Source organism: Armigeres subalbatus, unplaced genomic scaffold (genome assembly GCF_024139115.2).
Source record: "Armigeres subalbatus isolate Guangzhou_Male unplaced genomic scaffold, GZ_Asu_2 Contig295, whole genome shotgun sequence".
Lineage (NCBI taxonomy): Eukaryota > Metazoa > Arthropoda > Insecta > Diptera > Culicidae > Armigeres > Armigeres subalbatus.
Window position 1 is genome coordinate 1 of NW_026943036.1, and position 17848 is coordinate 17848.

Sequence of the window (17848 nt, forward strand, 5' to 3'; positions counted from 1 at the left end):
TTCAGACATTCCCAGTGTAATCCTCAAGGAATTTGCAGTGCAATCCTTCAGTGATGTTCAGAGGAATCCTCCAGGGATTCCCAGTGGAATCATTTATCTAGTGGGATCCTCCCGGGTATCCCAATGGAATTTTCCGGAATCCTGCAGGAATTCCTAGTGGGATTCTCAGTGAAATCCTCAAAGGGTTTCTAGCAGACACTTCTAGGGATTCCCAGTGGAACCCTCCAGAGATTCCCAGTGGAACCCTCAGGAGATTCCCAGTGGAACCCTCAGGAGATTCCCAGTGGAACCCTCCAGAGATTCCCAGTGGAACCCTCCAGGGATTCCCAGTGGAACCCTCCAAGAATTCCCAGTTGAATCCTCCAAAGACTCCCAGCGGAGTTCTCCAAGGATTCCCAGCGGAATCCTCCGAGAATTTCCAGCGGAATATTCAAAGGATTCCCAGCAGAATCTTCCAAGGATTCTCAGCGCGAAATCTTCCAAGGATTTCCAGCGGAATATTTCAAGTATTCCCTGTGCAATCCTTCCAGGATTCCCAGCGGAATCCTCCAAGGATTTCCAGCAGAATCCTCCAGGAATTCTCAGTGCAATCCTCGAAGGATTCCCAATGCAATCCTCGAAGAATTCTCAGTGCAATCCTCCAGGAATTCGCAGTGCAATCCTCCAGGGATTCCTAGAGAATACCTCCAAGGACTCCCCCGCTGAATATTGCAAGGATTCCCAGCGGAATCCTCCAAGGATTTCCAGCAAAATCCTCCAAGGATTCCCAGCGGGATTCTCCAGGAATTCCCATTTATATTTGCAGTGGGATCCTCCAGGGTATCCCAATGTAATTTTCCGGAATGCTGCAGGAATTCCTAGTGGGATTCTCAGTGAAATCCTCAAAGGGTTTCCAGCAGACATTTCCAGGGATTCCGAGTGGAATCCTTTATGGGTTCCCAGTGGAATTCTTCATCAGTGTTTCCTAATGGAAATTTTCCGTAATTGTGCAGGAGTTCCTAAAAGGATTCTAAGTGGAATCCTCCAAGTATTCCCAGTGGAATCCTCCAGGAATTCACTTAAGTATTTCCCAGCATCCTTCAAGGATCCTCAATGAAATCCTCAGAGTGTTTCCAGTAGACACTTTCAGGGATTCCCAGTGTAATCCTCCGGGGATTCCTAGAGCAATCCTTCGGCGATTCCTAGAGCAATCCTCCAGTTATTTCCAGATGAGTTCTCCTGGGATTCCCAGCGGGATCCTCGAGGAATTCCCAGTGCAATCCTCCAGAAATTCCCAGAGAAACCTCCAAGGACTCCCAGCGGAATTTTCCAAGGATTCCCAGCGGAATCCTCCAGGAATTCCCAATGCAATCTTCCAGAGATTCCCAGTGCAATACTCCAGGAATTCCCAGAGGAACCTCAAGGGATTCCCAGTACAATCCCCCAGGGATTCCCAGTGCAATCCTCCAGGGATTCCTAGATCAATCCTCCAATTATTTCCAGTTGAGTCCTCCAGGGATTCCCAGCGGAATCCTCCAAGGATTCCCAGCGGACTCCTCCAAGGATTCCCAGCGGAATCCTTCAAGGATTCCCAGCGGAATTTTCAAAGGACAACCAGCGGAATTTTCCAAGGATTCCCAGCGGAATCCTCCAAGAATTCCCAGCTGAATCCTCCAAGAATTCCCAGTGCAATCCTCGAGGAATTCCCAGTGCAATACTCGAGGGATTCCCAGTGCAATTCTCCAGGGATTCCTGGAGCAATCCTCCATTTATTTCCAGTTGAGTCCTCCAGGGATTCCAACCGGAATCCTCCAAGGATTCCCAGCGGAATCCTCCAAGTATTCCAGCGGAATCCTCCAAGGATTCCTAGCGGAATTCTCCAAGGATTCCCAGCGGAATCCTCCAGGAATTCCCAGTACAATCCTCCAGGTATTCCCAGAAAAACCTCCAAGAACTCCCAGCGGAATTTTCCAAGGATTCCCAGTGCAATCCTCGAGGGACTCCCAGTGCAATCCTCCAGGGATTCCCAGTGGAACCTCCAGGGATTCCCAGTGGAATCCTCCAGATTCCCAGAGAAATCCTCCAAGAATTACCAGTGGAATCCTTCAGGAATTCCCAGTGCAATCCTCCAGGGATTCCTAGAGCAATCCTCTAGTTATTTCCAGTTGTGTCTTCCAGGGATTCCCAGCGGACTCCTCCAAGGATTCCCAGTGGAATCCTCAAAGGATTTTCCAGCAGAATCTTCCAGGAATTCCCAGTGCAATCCTTCAGGAATTTCCAGAGAAACCTCCAAGGACTCCCAGCGAAATTTTCCAAGGACTCCCAGCAGAATTTTCCAAGGATTCCCAGCGGAATCCTCCAGAAATTCCCAGTGCAATTCTCGAGGGGTTACCAGTGCAATCCTCCAGGAATTCCCAGAGAAACCTACAGGGATTCCCAGTGGAATCCTCCAGGGATTCCCAGTGAAATCCTCCAAGGATTCCCAGTGGAACCCTTCTTGAACTCGCACTTAAGTATTTGCCAGCATCCTTCAAGGATCCCCAATGAAATATTCAGAGGGTTTTCAGTAGACACTTTCAGGGATTCACAGTGCAATCCTCCAGGGATTCCTAGATCAATCCTCCAATTATTTCCAGTTGAGTCCTCCGAGGATTTCCAGCGGACTCCTCCAAGGATTCCCAGCGGAATTTTCAAAGGACAACCAGCGGAATTTTCCAAGGATTCCCAGCGGAATCCTCCAAGGATTCCCAGTGCAATCCTCGAGGAATTCCCAGTGCAATCCTTGAGGGATTCCCAGTGCAATTCTCCAGGGATTCCTAGCGCATTCCTCCATTTATTTCCAGTTGAGTCCTCCAGGGATTCCAACCGGAATCCTCTAAGGATTCCCAGCGGAATCCTCCAAGTATTCCAGCGGAATCCTCCAATGATTCCTATAGGAATTCCTATAGCGGAATTCTCCAAGGATTCCCAGCGGAATCCTCCAGGAATTCCCAGTACAATCCTCCAGGTATTCCCAGAAAAACCTCCAAGGACTCCCAGCGGAATTTTCCAAGGATTCCCAGTGGAATCCTCCAAGGATTCCTAGCGAAATCCTCCAGGAACTCCCAGTGGAATCCTCGAGGGACTCCCAGTGCAATTCTCCAGAGATTTCCAGTGGAACCTCCAGGGATTCCCAGTGGAATCCTCCAGATTCGCAGTGAAATCCTCCAAGAATTACTAGTGGAATTCTTCAGGAATTCACTTAAGTATATGTCAGCATCCTTCAAGGATCCCCAATGAAATCCTCAGAGGGTTTTCAGTAGACACTTTCAGGGATTTCCAGTGCAATTCCTAGGGATTCCTAGAGCAATCCTCCATTTATTTCCGGTTGAGTCATCCAGGGATTTCCACCGGAATCCTCCAAGGATTCCTCCAGGAATTCGCAGAGAAACCTCCTAGGACTCCCAGCGGAATTTTCCAAGGATTCCCTGCGGGATCCTCCAAGGATTCCCAGCGGAATTCTCCCGGAATTCCCAGTGCAATCCTCGAGGGATTCCCAGTGCAATCCTTCAGAGATTCCCAGAGGAACCTCCAAGGATTCCCAGTGGAATCTTTCAGGAATTCACTACAGTATTTTACAGCATCCTTCAAGGATCCTTAATAAAATCCTCAGTGGGTTTTCAGTAGACACTTTCAGGGATTCCCAGTGCAATCCTCCAGGGATTCCTAGAGCAATCCTCCAGTTATTTCCAGTTGAGTCCTCCAGGGATTCCCAGCGGATCCTCCAAGGATTTCCAGCGGAATTTTTCAAGGATTCCCAGCGGAATTCTCCAAGGGTTCCCAGCGGAATTCTCCAAGGGTTCCCAGCGGAATTCTCCAAGGATTCCCAGCGGAATTCTCCAAGGATTCCCAGCGTCCTCCAGGAATTCCCAGTGCAATCCTCCAGGAATTCCCAGAGAAACCTTCAAGGACTCAGCGGAATCCTCCAAGGATTTCCAGCAGAAGCTTTAAAGGATTCCAGCGGAATCCTCCAAGGATTCCAGCGGAATCCTCCAAGGATTCCAGCGGAATCCTCCAAAAATTCCCAGCGGAATTTTCCAAGGATTCCCAGCGGAATTCTCCAAGGATTTCCAGCGAAATCCTCCAAGAATTCCCAGTGCAATCCTCGAGGGATTCTCAGTGCAATCCTCCAGGGATTCCCAGAGGAACCTCCAGGGATTCCCAGAGGAACCTCCAGGGATTCCCAGTGGATTCTTCCAGGGATTCCCAGTGAAATCCTCCAAGGATTCCCAGTTGAATCCTTCAGTATTTTCCAGCATCCTTCAAGGATCCTCAATGAAATCCTCAGAGGGTTTTCAGTAGACACTTTCAGGGATTCCCAGTGCAATCCTCCAGTTATTTCCAGTGGAGTCCTCCAGGGATTCCCAGTGGCATCCTTCTAGGATTCCCAGCGGAATCATCCAGGAATTCCCAGTGCAATCCTTCTGGTGAGAAACATGTGAGAAGAAGCATGTGAGAAACTGAGAACTATTGTAAAATTTGTGAATATTCATTGTCTTTTTCTTCTAGATTTGCTGTTCGATGGATTGCAGAAGCGGTGCGAAATGTGGAAACTATGCAACGTTAACTAAAAAATGGCCAAAACACAGGAAAAGGTCAAGGACTGCTGCATCTAATCTTTCAACCTGGCCGAAATAACGTCTTTCATCGTCAGTCCCAACGAGTGTCCTAATACCAACAATCAATATGAAACTGACGACTTTTTGGTGGTTCCAGTTTCGCATGCTATGAATGATCCACGGTACCCAGTAATGTAATCGGTAATCAGTACGTAGTTTATGAACATTTTTGGTACAAACAATGTTTTTTACATCATAGCAATCTGCGATCTTCAAGTGTCAATCTTTGAAAATAAAGATTATACTATTAGCCATCTCTTCTTATCTGCAGCATCAACGTGAAACGTTTCTAAAGGAAAAATTCCATATCCATCAATAACACGTTTTATCCTTCTTCCCGAAGTGATTCAAACATAATTCTGGACAACTTGACCCGCTTCGCGAACACAATCATGAAATATTCAATCAAGGCTTAATTGACAGCCTGTATTTTTGCAAAGTATGGTGTGGATTTCTCAAGGCGTACGGCACATTCCTTTCTATTGGTCAACAATCATGCGAGCGTTCGCTTTTGGTTACCGAATCTCACTGCTGCACCGTCCACGAGAAACATCAAGATGGCACCAATGTCGATCGGGGTTAGGTAACTTCCTTTATGTTACGGGCCATAGCCCAAGTATGCGTTCCTCTTTGACACTAACGGTTTTTGGACAGAGGAAAACGTCTTTTAATTTTAGGTTCTTTTATGATCAAGGTCACAGGCCGTAGCACTAATTCAAGAAACGGGAAAAAATAGTATTTGTGTCAGATGGGCTTTGTACAACTTCTACACTAGCTTCCGGGTTTACAATATCACATGGCAACTTCATGAAAACCTCTATACTATACGCTCGCCTGAATAAAGTTTAATTACGGCCTCCATAAAGATCCCATCCAGATCCCCATTTTCCAGTCTACATTCAATCTTTAAACATGACCATGCTAAGTCCTTTTCAAATTTTATTGGATTTTTTAGTTAGAACGGTTACACAAAGATTTTTCATAATACTGTTTATATAACTAAAGCGACGAACAGCTTTCCGCACGAAACCTATCATGCACTAATTATGCTCAAAGGAGTTAAGAAGTTACATTACAGTTCAAAATCTCTATACGAACAATGTTTGAAACCTATCATTGAGAGCTTAGCGTGAATGAAAAAGTACGAAAATCGCTTACGTTATTAATATTTTCTTGGAGGTTATGGTAAAGTTCATTTGTATAGAACTCAAGTTCTGTAATCCTGTAGAACTTTCTTTAACAAATCTCTAGAAATGTGTTTCTTTGTAAAATATTTCAGAACAAGAGTTTCTTAAAATACTTCACTATTCCATTTACTTCACATCATTTGTCGATGACAAAACACTGAAGAAGCTTTTAAGCAGAAAACGAAATACGCATCTATTGATACAAAGTGAATATGGCGGAAGTAAATGGAATAATGAAGTATTTTAACCTTGTAACTTTTTCCCCCAAGACGCTCAGTATTAATTAATCAAGAATTTCTTCCAAATTATTTTCAATGATTCGAATATTTTAAATATTATTCAGCTAGATTTCAATGGTAGAGTATACTGAAATAAAAATAACACTGAGATGGATTTTATAATTGAATGTTCAAAGGTAAGATGTACAACTTGAATTCAGACATCTCAATGGCTAAAGAAAGCTGTAACATATTTGACTTTAGATATATAAGTACTCGGAAAGATATGGAAACACTGAGCTACCAAACCATTCTTCAGGATGCTTCTTGGAAATGCTGTTTTTTTCACGATGAGAATCCTTAAAATGGAAACCAACTGAAATCCCCAGCTATCTGAATGTAGATGATATTGTTAACTCAGTAGTCTTATCCAATAAAATTCCGTGATAGCTCCTCGATCGATATGAGTACCTCTTCATATTCTTCAGTTTCACATGTGTTAAATTGTTAAACCCAAGTCCGAGTTGCGATGTAGTAAACAAAAATGGTATTGAAGACAGGATTAATTTCAACAGATTCCATGTATTGAATGATATGGTCATCAGCGAAGAGTATTTTTTAGATTCGCTGATGGATGACAAAATTAAGAGTTTTAAATATGAAACTTAAACTTCACTAGTTCCTGCTGCAAATTGAAAAATGGTTAGCTTATAGCAAGAATTTGAAAGTCAGAAATAAAAACCAGTTCGAAAATTGTGTCAGTTGAAAAAAAAAACGTTTGCGTAACTACGCCACATAAGTTGAAAATTTAATGCCATTTTCTCGGACCGTGTAGAATTGACCAAGTCTTCGAAGATCAGTAATGTTTGTTGAAGTATTAGGAACTCTTTGAAACTATGGATATTTTTAGCGGAATGCACTCAAACAGCAACAGGAAAGTTGTTTTGCTCTTGGTGGTGGCCAAATGCTGCTTTAAAATTATGGAAAAGAGGAGTACCGATCACCAAGCAAAACACCTTTTTCATTAATGCAATTTGTATTTGTATCAACAAACAACAGTTAAGATTTTTCGTTACCAAGCAACATGAAAATCGAGGGGCTCGTATAAAGAAAAAAAAAGCAATGTAATATAAACAATACAAGGGGGAAGCCGATTTTGAAAATCTTTTGGGTACCGTAAGCTTAGTACACTGGAAACATAAAATGAGTACTAATTTGCTGTGACCCCAACATCTTGATTATTATATCTATGCTAATACCGTAACCTGTCCCTAGCATTGCTTCACCCTTGGCATCCTAGTCATAGCGATCACAGCTACGCCAGAAGCGCCAAGTCATTCGAGCTTCAAGCGGGACGCTTGCGCTGTCTCCGTCGATCCTCAGCGATCCGAAATCATTGCACAAAATAGTTCAAAATTTCTCACTAAACAGCATATAAAATCAGCTTCATTGGATGAATCAATGAGTCGCAACTACGCAGGATCCGATCAATGAGCAGAACTCAATCAAGAATGTTTCTTCAAGTTCTGGTCAAGAATTGAAAAAGAAATGTTGAAATCATTAGGGGAAGGAGAAAATCCAGATTCTGGGCTGATAGATGACTGCTAAAATGTGCTACTGCTTCCAAAGGAAGGATTAGAAAATGGCGAAGAGTTCGGATTTTGCGTGTGTTTAAACCACTCCGGTGTTGATATAAAGATTAACAGGCAGTGTTTGCTACTGCCAGACTAACCAGATTATACGGACCAGAGTCTATTATATATAGAGTTACGCAAAGAGTGAAGCCAAATCTACCTATTGAACTGTCAAACCGTCTACCTATCGAGCAAAGTAAACAAATGCTTGTTGGTATGGCGGAAGTATTCGTCACTCCGTCACTCCGTCACTCCGTCACTCGTCACTCCACTCGTAGAATAAGCCCAAATAAGAGGTGCCCATCTTGCCCCGAGTGCTGCTCTTATTTTACATAAGGGTTCCCTCAAACACACACATGACGCGTTGACCCAGTTATATAGTGTCTCTGCGCCAGTTACGTCGCGTGTGTTTGAAGGAATCCCCCATTTTTTCATCGTAGCACTTTATATAAAAGAAAGTTTTTTGAATGAACTGAAACAATTTGCCTTATCCACTTCTTTTCCATATAATGTTAAACGAACAGGCTCTATTATATGTATTGAAGACAAATGAATAACCAAAGAATTTGTTAACAAGTTTGAATTTCGGTAATATCCCGATTTTATCACCCCCCTGGTGAATTTTGGGGTGATAAAACAGGGTATGTGACAAAATAGGAAAAAAAATATTTTCATTTTTTTAAATTCATTCCACAATTATGAATCATTTTATGCATTGGAAAGACCAAATGCGTGAACGGTACCCGTTATTTCTTGTCGAGATTGCTTACAGAATATTTCCCAGGTACTCAGAAGTCGTTTGTAATAAACTACAGGCGGTGAAAGTTATTTCATGAAAATCAATGTTATTTTTGGTATTATTTACGAAAATAAAAAGAATGACAAAATTTTTTGGGGTGACAAAATCGGGTCGAAAACGTGACAAAATCGGGACGTGATAAAATCGGGGGTAGACAAAATCGGGGAGTGACAAAATCGGGTCAACACTGTATTTATTTTATTCAACTGAGTGATACTAGTGATACTTAAGCTAACGGAATCGATTTTCATGTAAGTATTTTGCTAACGTTTCTCGCACGTGATAGGCGTTTCTGCTCGAATTATGACCCCGCTGTATAAAATCGCCATTTATTCCAACGAGTGGGTCAACCTCTAAACGCCATGCACCTGGTGCGATAATTTCACCAGTTCCCCCTATTTGGGCAACAAAACTGGTGGCGCATACAGATTTCCATCTTGATGTTTTAAAAAGTTATGCAGTACAATTGTGGCTTTGACAATATTCTCAGCAGACGTTGGCTGCAAATTAAGTGGTGCCAACAATATCCTCCAACGAGCCGTAAGAATACCGAATGCATTTTCAATTGTCCTGCGTGCTCTGCTCAGCCTATAGTTGAAATTTTCTTGTATTTCTTCGAGGTTCCTTCCTGGATACGGTCGCATCAGATTTTGCTTCAGCGGGAACGCGGCGTCGCCGACTATAAAATACGGAATTACTTCCGCATTGGGTAAAGCATCTGGGTCAGGTAAGTTTAGCTCTCCATGCAACAGGCGATGTCCAAATGCGCTATTGGCGAAAACACTACCGTCAGCGTTTCCGCCGTAGGCTCCTACATCTACGCCAATAAAGTTATAACTAGCGTCGCACATTGCCATCAGCACTATGGAATATTGCTTTTTGTAATTGAAGAACATCGATCCCGAATTTGGTGGACAAGTGATGGTTACGTGTTTACCGTCGATAGCTGCACAGCAGTGTGGTAAGTTCCAGCGGGTCTCAAATTCCGTTGAATACTCGCGCCATTTTTGCTGGCTCACTTCTGGAAGATATTCTCCTTTTAGTTCATCCCACAATACATTGGTAACTTCTTGTATTATTTCTCTGACCGTTGTTACCCCAAGCCGAAAAAGACGAGAACAGTGGAAGATGCTGGATCCATCAGATAAATACCTTTAGAAGAATAACACGTACATTCAAATTAATTTAGTCTGTTTAAGGAAATTTCCACCAACTTACATCAAAGTCAAAAATAGCCGGCACTCCGGTGAAATCGGTGTACGGATTGAATGTTTTTCCAGTCGGTGTCTGATTCGCTCAAGGAGCATATCGAAGATGGTTGGCGACATCCTGGTGCAGCGAAAAAAGTATTCCGGGTCTCTTTCCCGCATCAACGGGTAGGCAGTCTCGTAAAAGCCTTCCGTTTTCCTGAATTGATTCGCCGGTCTCACCCACCAACGCCGTTCATTTTGCATATCACGGAGCTCTTGTACGCGTCGCATAACTTGTATCGCACGAATTGCAGAGATAACATGAGCTGCCATTTCGCAAAAGATATTCACTTTCAATTTTCCACGAAGCTTGAAACGCGTCCACTAGTTTTTTATTTTGCTTTCGAAAACAAACAAACGTCAACGAGCCGCTGCCGAGTATGCCGCACTACCGCTGATCATTGCGTTTAGGAATAGCGGCAGATGCGACGGCTTGGGTTTTAGTACAAACCGCGACGTTTCCGCATTCCGTTGCCGTTCCGTTTCCGTTCCCATTGCGTTCAGGCCTTTAGTATTTGGGATCAGGAAATTTCAGATTCTCATCCGGGCATTTGGCGTCAGGGACGATGTGGCGTGTCGTCGTGCTCGAGGAATGGTTCGACTGGGAGCATCTTCCGGATGGCAATAGCTATGGAGCTCTTAATACGCATGACTTTACACGTGCGGCCTGTTAAGAGGTTGACAACAAAAGAGAATGTCGTTTGGCCGGTTGATTGGACGTTGTCCTGCTGTCACTCCTTTTGACGATTGACGTGTACTTAGGGATGAAACGATACCACTAAGGTATCGATACTTTTACTTTAAAGTAGTATCGAATAAAAGTATCGATACCACTAAATATCGAATTAAAAGTATCGATACCTACTCGTATCATATGAGTACTCATGAATTTTAACTAAAATTATTTTGTCACTAACAAGTACTTATCCATAATTTAGCTGTAATGAAAAACATCTGAAATAATAAAAAATAACAGTTGTGCGTTGTTTCCGTATTGAGTGGAGTGCTTTTAAAAACGAGTAGATTCCGGGACGCTTCTCTTAAAGCACTTTCACATTACTTTTTGAATCTATAGTTAACTGATGCTAGGACTATTAAAAAACAGCATCAAATCTTAGTGCAAAGCCAAGATTACCATGATTACCAAAGCCAAGATATCTGAGTAATTTATTATCAATTTATTTATATTCTAATTGACTTGAAAATAGGCCACATTTCCGTTTCTTAATTTCAAGTAGATCATTCGAAAACATTAAGTTCGCTTTTGTATTTTTTACTTATTGTTTATAGCAGTTAGCAGAATAATGTGTTGAGCAGAAAAAAAAATACTTGAAAGTATTTATCCGATTTAAATACTTTTAAATTTTAGTACTAGATTTTTAGTACTAGAATTTTAGTACTAGATTATTCCGCAAAAAAAAAAAGTTTCTATTTATCTTTATTAGATTTAATGGATTTTTAATTGAGTACTCAAATGATTCAACTACTTCAATTCGATACTTACTTGGTATCGGGCATCAAAGTATCGATTCCAAAAGTACTTGGTATTGGATCAAAAGTATCGAGTATTTACTTGTATTTACTTGTATCGATTCGCTGTAGGCAAGGTGGCCAACTTGACGATTTCTGCATTGCCAATCATAGTATGCTCTTCATGACTTCCATAACACATGCATTCAACCAAAACGATACTAGGGAAGTCAGTCGACATCCGGAGGCGATAGGCCAATTAGACCAAGGGTACCAGCAGTCGGACGGCGCCAGGAAAACGGTAGCCAGGAAATTAAAAAAAAGCGGTAACCACGTGCACGGCAAATGTTATGGAGATGGTTGTAGCGCTGCTGAAAAAAAGGAGAAAGAGTGGAACGCCGACGCGCTTAAGGCGTTGTGTTGAGCTGGTATTCTGGTGGACCTCGGTAAAGAGGTTCGCAGCATAAGACGGACGAAAACGAGCGAAATTATCCTTGTTCTGAAAAGGGTCCACATGCGGGTGGTACATCATATGGAGCGCTAGCCCAGGAAGTCCTGGGTCAGGGTTGTACATGATTAGGTGACCCTCTAATCAAAGATTTCAAAGTACAAGATAGTCCACTCTTCAATTTTCCATACATGTCACTTGCTCTCCTACTAACGAATATTCAAGAAGATTTCTGTGTGACTGAATCATTGAATCCCTTATGGAAAAACGAAGGATTCTACACGGCAATCGAATACTCTGTCTTCGTTCATGAATATCAAAAACCCAGCGACTGTGACATTGAAGAAGTCCTTGAATACAATAAAGAAAACTATGACAACATAAGACATAAGCTAAGTAGATTTAACTGGAAGCAAATTTTAGAGAATGAAGGTAATATTGAATCGTCCGTTGATGTCTTTTATAACATCACTAGCTTTATGTACCCGGCCTTGCTCGGAATTGCCAGTTTGATTTGCGGTTTTGACGTAGGACTTACGTCTTTCTTTACTATACTGGGTGTCATTTAGATTTTTGGAAATCGAGAGCGTTACGCTGAAAGGGAAGATTTCGAACGTTACTAGCTCCTTTATCTTTCGATGGATTTTTAAGATTTATACATCAATCGTTTCAGACACTCTCCAGCAATTTTTCAACTTTAGATTTTTAACGATAAGCTATTGAAAATTTCAATTCTTGTCAAGGCCAATAAAAATTTCATGTATAATCAATCTCATGCATTCCTAACACGGACATCAGAATGCACTGCCACGTGCCTTCGGATCCACCGCAAGATTTTATTTGTGCATAAAAGAAGCAGTGCCTTCCGTGTGTAGAGATGTCGTAAAATCCCGATTAATCGAATAGTAACTAATCGATTACTCTCGATTCCTGTCGATTATTGAATCGATTGATCGTTGGATAATAATCGATTCAAAATTAATCGATTATTACAACGATGAATCGATTAATCGAAGTAATCAATTAATTTGTGACATCCTTATAATGTCGTAAAATCCTGATTAATCGATTAGTAACAAATCGATTACTCTCGATCTCTCTCGATTATTGAATCGATTAATCGTTAGGTAATGATCGATTCAAAATTAATCGATTATTACAACGATTAATCGATTAATCAAAGTAATCGATTAATTTACGACATCTCTATCCGTGTGCGAGTCATTACAGTTTGTGACAGCAGCGCGTACTGACGTGCTTTATGCTCGCGCATTTTTTTACCTACACAGCATGCAGTCGCCAGTGGGAGAGCTCCCGGTGGGTCTGCGAGTGTGCGTGAAAGAAGAGGGCGCATTTTTTATGCCATTATATGCATGATGATGGTCGGATGCAGTGGTGTCGGTAACGATCGATCCTAAACGGCTAAACACCGACGATGGCTGACGCAGCGAGGGCAGCGGTGGTGGATGAAGAATAATAAAAAGGGAAAGTGATTGGTATAATAATCCACATCATTCTGGGATGGGAATGAGTCATGGCATATGACTGACCATATGTTAAGTAGTGGTTGGTACTAAACGACAAGTACATTAAAACAGGGTTATACCATTACAGTTCTGATTCCTTAGCAAAAAAAAAAACAACTACAATACTGATCAACTGAATACAGAAATTTGATTAAAAATAATTATTTTCATTCATTCGCAGAAGGCATTGGCAATTAAATGGTACACATTTGCTTGAGTTCATAAGGGTTTAATAGTTAGAAATAAAGTGAAACTAATTATGTATTTAAATGTTGGTTTTATTTCTAGAAGTTTTGAAAAAACAAATCGCTAATTATTCTACATAGTATGAATGTTGTCGTTTCCAATACCTATACCTATCAAACCTCATTAATTCAAAAGTTAAATGTAAATACGTTACGATTATTCAAGTCCTACGTCTACTCGCGGTTATGTTTAAAACATTACCCATTACTTTTTTTTTTCACAATCGGAAAATAATAAAACCAATTGGCTAACAGGGTAATTGTGTTTACTTGTTGATACTTCATCATTTGATTGAAAGAAGGCTTTTGGAAATATTGGCTGATTTTGAAGAACGGATTGTGGGTTTGAATAACCTTATTCCGAGCAAACGTCTATTTCTAAAGAAGGGAAAACATCCACCGATGTCTTATTCCAGGCAAACGCATATTTTTAAAGCTGGGATCACACCCACCATTGCCTTATTCCGAGAAAATGTCTGCTTTTAAAGGAGCAATTACATCCACCATCCAGAAGGAAACACATTATTCATTTCTTTTCACTGGGCAAACTATGATTCCGATGAAGGGTAACAATTATCATTGTTGGGTATGAACAACAAATGCATGCTTTCTATGAAAGATTTTTCTGATGCTGTTCAGTATTATCCCAAATTCACTGTTATGTTAATGGCCTGCTTCATTCAGGGATATGTCATTTTCAGGGAAATGTTATTGTCGACGAATTGCTATTTTTGAGGAATTGTTTTCGGAACATTGTACAATGTCAAAGAACCTCGGATGAACTAAATAAGAGGGATTTTAAAATAAGTCGTTTGCTAAACAATACCCAACCCCAACATCCTCCCGCATTTCAAAAACTCCTCCCAGCCTTTCTGAAATAATTTCCTTTGGGTAAACAATACGTGTTTAAATATTTGGTTTGAATTCACTCATGCGATAAAAAGGTATACTAAACTGTTCGTTTAATAAATATACCCTCTCTCGTTCAGCTATGACAGTCCTACCTAGTCTGATATAGTATTCCTTAGACAGAGAATATGGGTTCCAAATTTGGTGGACATCAGTAAATGGGTTCAGAAGTTAAACTGAATTGATCGCTAACTAAACAATACCCAACCTCCCCATTTTAAAAGGACCTACCAATATACACTAAAATCGTTTCCTTAGGACAGACAATATTTGATATAGACCTGTGCGCCGCCGCGCCACGCCGCCGCCGACACTTATTGACGTACGCCGACGCCGGTCAAGGTGTCGGCGGCGCGCCATACGCCGGGTGGCTCCACGCCGCCGAATTTCGTACTTCACGCCGATGATTGGCCAACACAAAAATCAAAGTATGCAATGCGTTTGCATCTGCCGAACCAAGGCAACCTATCAGGCATCAATTAAATTGCTATTGTGCTGGACCGAATTCCGTCCACCTCATGAGATATCAACAAATTAAAGGAGGTTAAAGGTAATTTATGTAGGAATAATTAATCTTATCCTGTTCAGATACTTGACAGTAAGCTTTTAGGGCATAGAATTGAAAAGAAGGCTTTTTAATTAAAACAACAAAAATCAAAAACAAATCTCCACCCACCAAACGCGGAGTTTGTGCCGCCATTTTGTTTTCGGGTATAGTATAATTGCACCAAAAGTAACTGTGTTTTAATTTCTAATTACATATCATTACATAAGATAAGCGGAATACAAATCGAAGGGATCGCTTCTCTAGGTGCGTATCGAACTATTAACAGTGGTAGTTTAGTCAATCAGACTGTTTCAATTCAAATATTTAGTTAAGAAATAGCTGTACGGATTTTGATTCTTTGATTCGAAATCCGTCCACGGTGAACGGATTTCGAGTTAGGAGTAGTTGATTTGATTCATAATTTCATCATGTTTTTCGTAGTTTTTAATGAGTAAATGTGAAACACTTCAAAAGTAGAAGACTTCATGCTCATGTATCAATGACAAACGTTTTATTTACATTCGATTCCTATTTTCTAATGACTTTTCATATACTAAGGTGCTTAAGTGTACGGATTTTGATGCCCCACGGTATACCTTTAGCATATTTGTTTGCTTTTATTTCTGTCACTTTTACCCGCATTGGCGTGTTAGATCATCCAAGATCTTCTTGGCTACAGAATGCAATAATGGTAACTTGGCTTCTGAAGCTGGAGCACGATGAGGTACTTGACCAACCAATTTGGACATTTTCTTCACTCTCCTTGTACTTAAATAGCAAGAATTCTAGACCAACATTTGAAAAGGGCGTAACAGTCAAAATTTATTCCTTCTGATTCTTAGCCCACATATATAGCTTTGTATGTGGACAAAGAATCTGAAGGAATAAATTTTGGCTGTTACGCCCTTTTCAAATGTTGGCCTAGAATTGTTCCAAAAATAATGGTTCCCAAAGAAATTTCTTGGTTTTCCTGAAATAATATCCGAAGGAAGTCCTTGAGGAAGTTCTGATACCTAAAGAAAATTCTTAGAATCTTGAGGAATCTGAATTTATCTCCGTCTGGAAAATTTTCTGAAGGAATTCATGGAGAAAATTCCGAAGGATTTCTTAGAGGAATGTCCAAAGAAATTCTTTAAGAAATTTAAGCATATAGATAATTCTTTAGGAGTTCTTTTGAGAATCTCTCTAGGAATTCGTACGGAGATATTTTAAAATTCGTCCTAGAATTTTGGAAGGGAATGGCAGAGGGAATTCCTAAAGAATTACTAGATGAATTTCCGAGGGAATGGAATTGTCGTGGATTCCAGTGGTTCGGTTCGACCCACTTCGGGATGGCTGCATCATCTCGTCATCCATGTGTGCACGGATAGTGCGTAGTGAAGGAGATCACTCAACTTCAGTTGTAGCAAGCTATAAAAAATTATTAATTTAACTCTTTAGCGAGCGAAAAGTTCACTCATATTTTTTTTATACACCCCTTCCTCTGTGTAAATCCCTTCCTCTGTGTAAATCCCTTCCTCTATATAAAATCCGTTAACCTGTCCAAACATCAATTATCCATAGAATATTTGGATGTATGAACAGGCTTCCGGAAATTTTCCGCGTACCGCTTCAAATAGCCGCTAGTTGGTTGCGTAGCTGAGTTGGTTCTATCAGCACGATGAACGCCCAACGCTTGCGCGCGCTGGTTACGATGATGGATGATCACACGCGCCGTCGCGACGCTTACTGCGATGATGGTTGCAAGTCGTTTCCAGCGACTGCTACTATCCGATCGGTCCGTTGTTCGTTTGTCTGCCCGCCGCTGCGCTGCTTGCGTGGAGGGTGGTTGCTATGGCAACAACACCCGTGGTAGACGAATAGCTTCCCGCGCACAAGCGGTGTTCGTGGGCGGAATGCCTAGGTGTGGGTGGTTGCTATGGTGACTACAGCCGTGTCGTTGCTCGTGAGCTTAGGTTTCGGGAACGCGTGCTGGTGGTCACGTGGTTCTTCGATGCTGCCAAGGCAAGGAAGGGTTCCGTGCGTTGCGTGTGTCGTCCGAGTTGTGAATGACCCGATTGTCCATTGCGCGCCCGTTTTATAGTCTTTTGGACTAGGCGAGGGGAAGGCTAGCTTCCCCTGGTTACCATGGAAACTGCGCGCTTCTTTTGTTTCTTATATTTTTTTTTTGCTTGCGCTTCCAATCAAGCTAGGGGGTAATTCCTATTAGAGTAACTAAAGATTTAAGTGTTTTTCAAATGAATAAAACGCAGTACGTATAGAATATTTCTTTCATCTTTTTTTTTATTTATAATTCTTATTACCTTATTATCAACCAATATTTTGAATTATTTTGGTAACTTTTGATAGTATTTATTATTATTATTATGTATTTATTAATATGTTTACTACAATTTCATTTTAGGTCCATATCTCACAACTTATTATCCAACTTGTCATTTGTTTTTCTGGTTTAATAAGAATATTATCTGTTTTGTCTCAATATTGTATTCAAATTCTTTATTCATTTGTTTAATATATCTGAAATTCCACTCCTATATTTCGTAATATTGTTATATAAATTTATAATGTATATTTTCTTGGAACGTATCTGCTCATTCTCCTACAGGAATGTCCTACCTGGAAAAATTCTAAGTTGGTATGCATGTATGCATGTATTTATCCACCATCTTGACTTGAGTCTTGCTCTACATACGGCTCCATCCAATATTACAGTCGAATTTAATTACCAATCTGCTTTCAATGCACTGCTGTGTGAAGGGTAAAAAACGGAAGTGGTGGGCCCGTAAGCAGAGCCACTTGCGGGAAGCCCGCGGAATAGAGAGAATCTCTTTTCAACAGTGTAATCCAACAGATCAATAAATAGATTCGCAATCTTTTTTGAGCTTTTCAAGAGATGGCTTTTTTAGGAAGGGCGCGTCAAATCCATTACAACTGTAGGGAAGTGTACCCATCTACATGGGTAGAAATTTTTAAAA

The 17848-nt window shown here is 41.0% G+C and overlaps 1 pseudogene; it reads right to left on the reverse strand.

Annotated features, from left to right (window-relative positions):
• Window positions 1–8706: 8706 nt before the first annotated feature.
• Window positions 8707–9575, reverse strand: LOC134203925 (uncharacterized; annotated as a pseudogene).
• Window positions 9576–17848: the final 8273 nt, after the last annotated feature.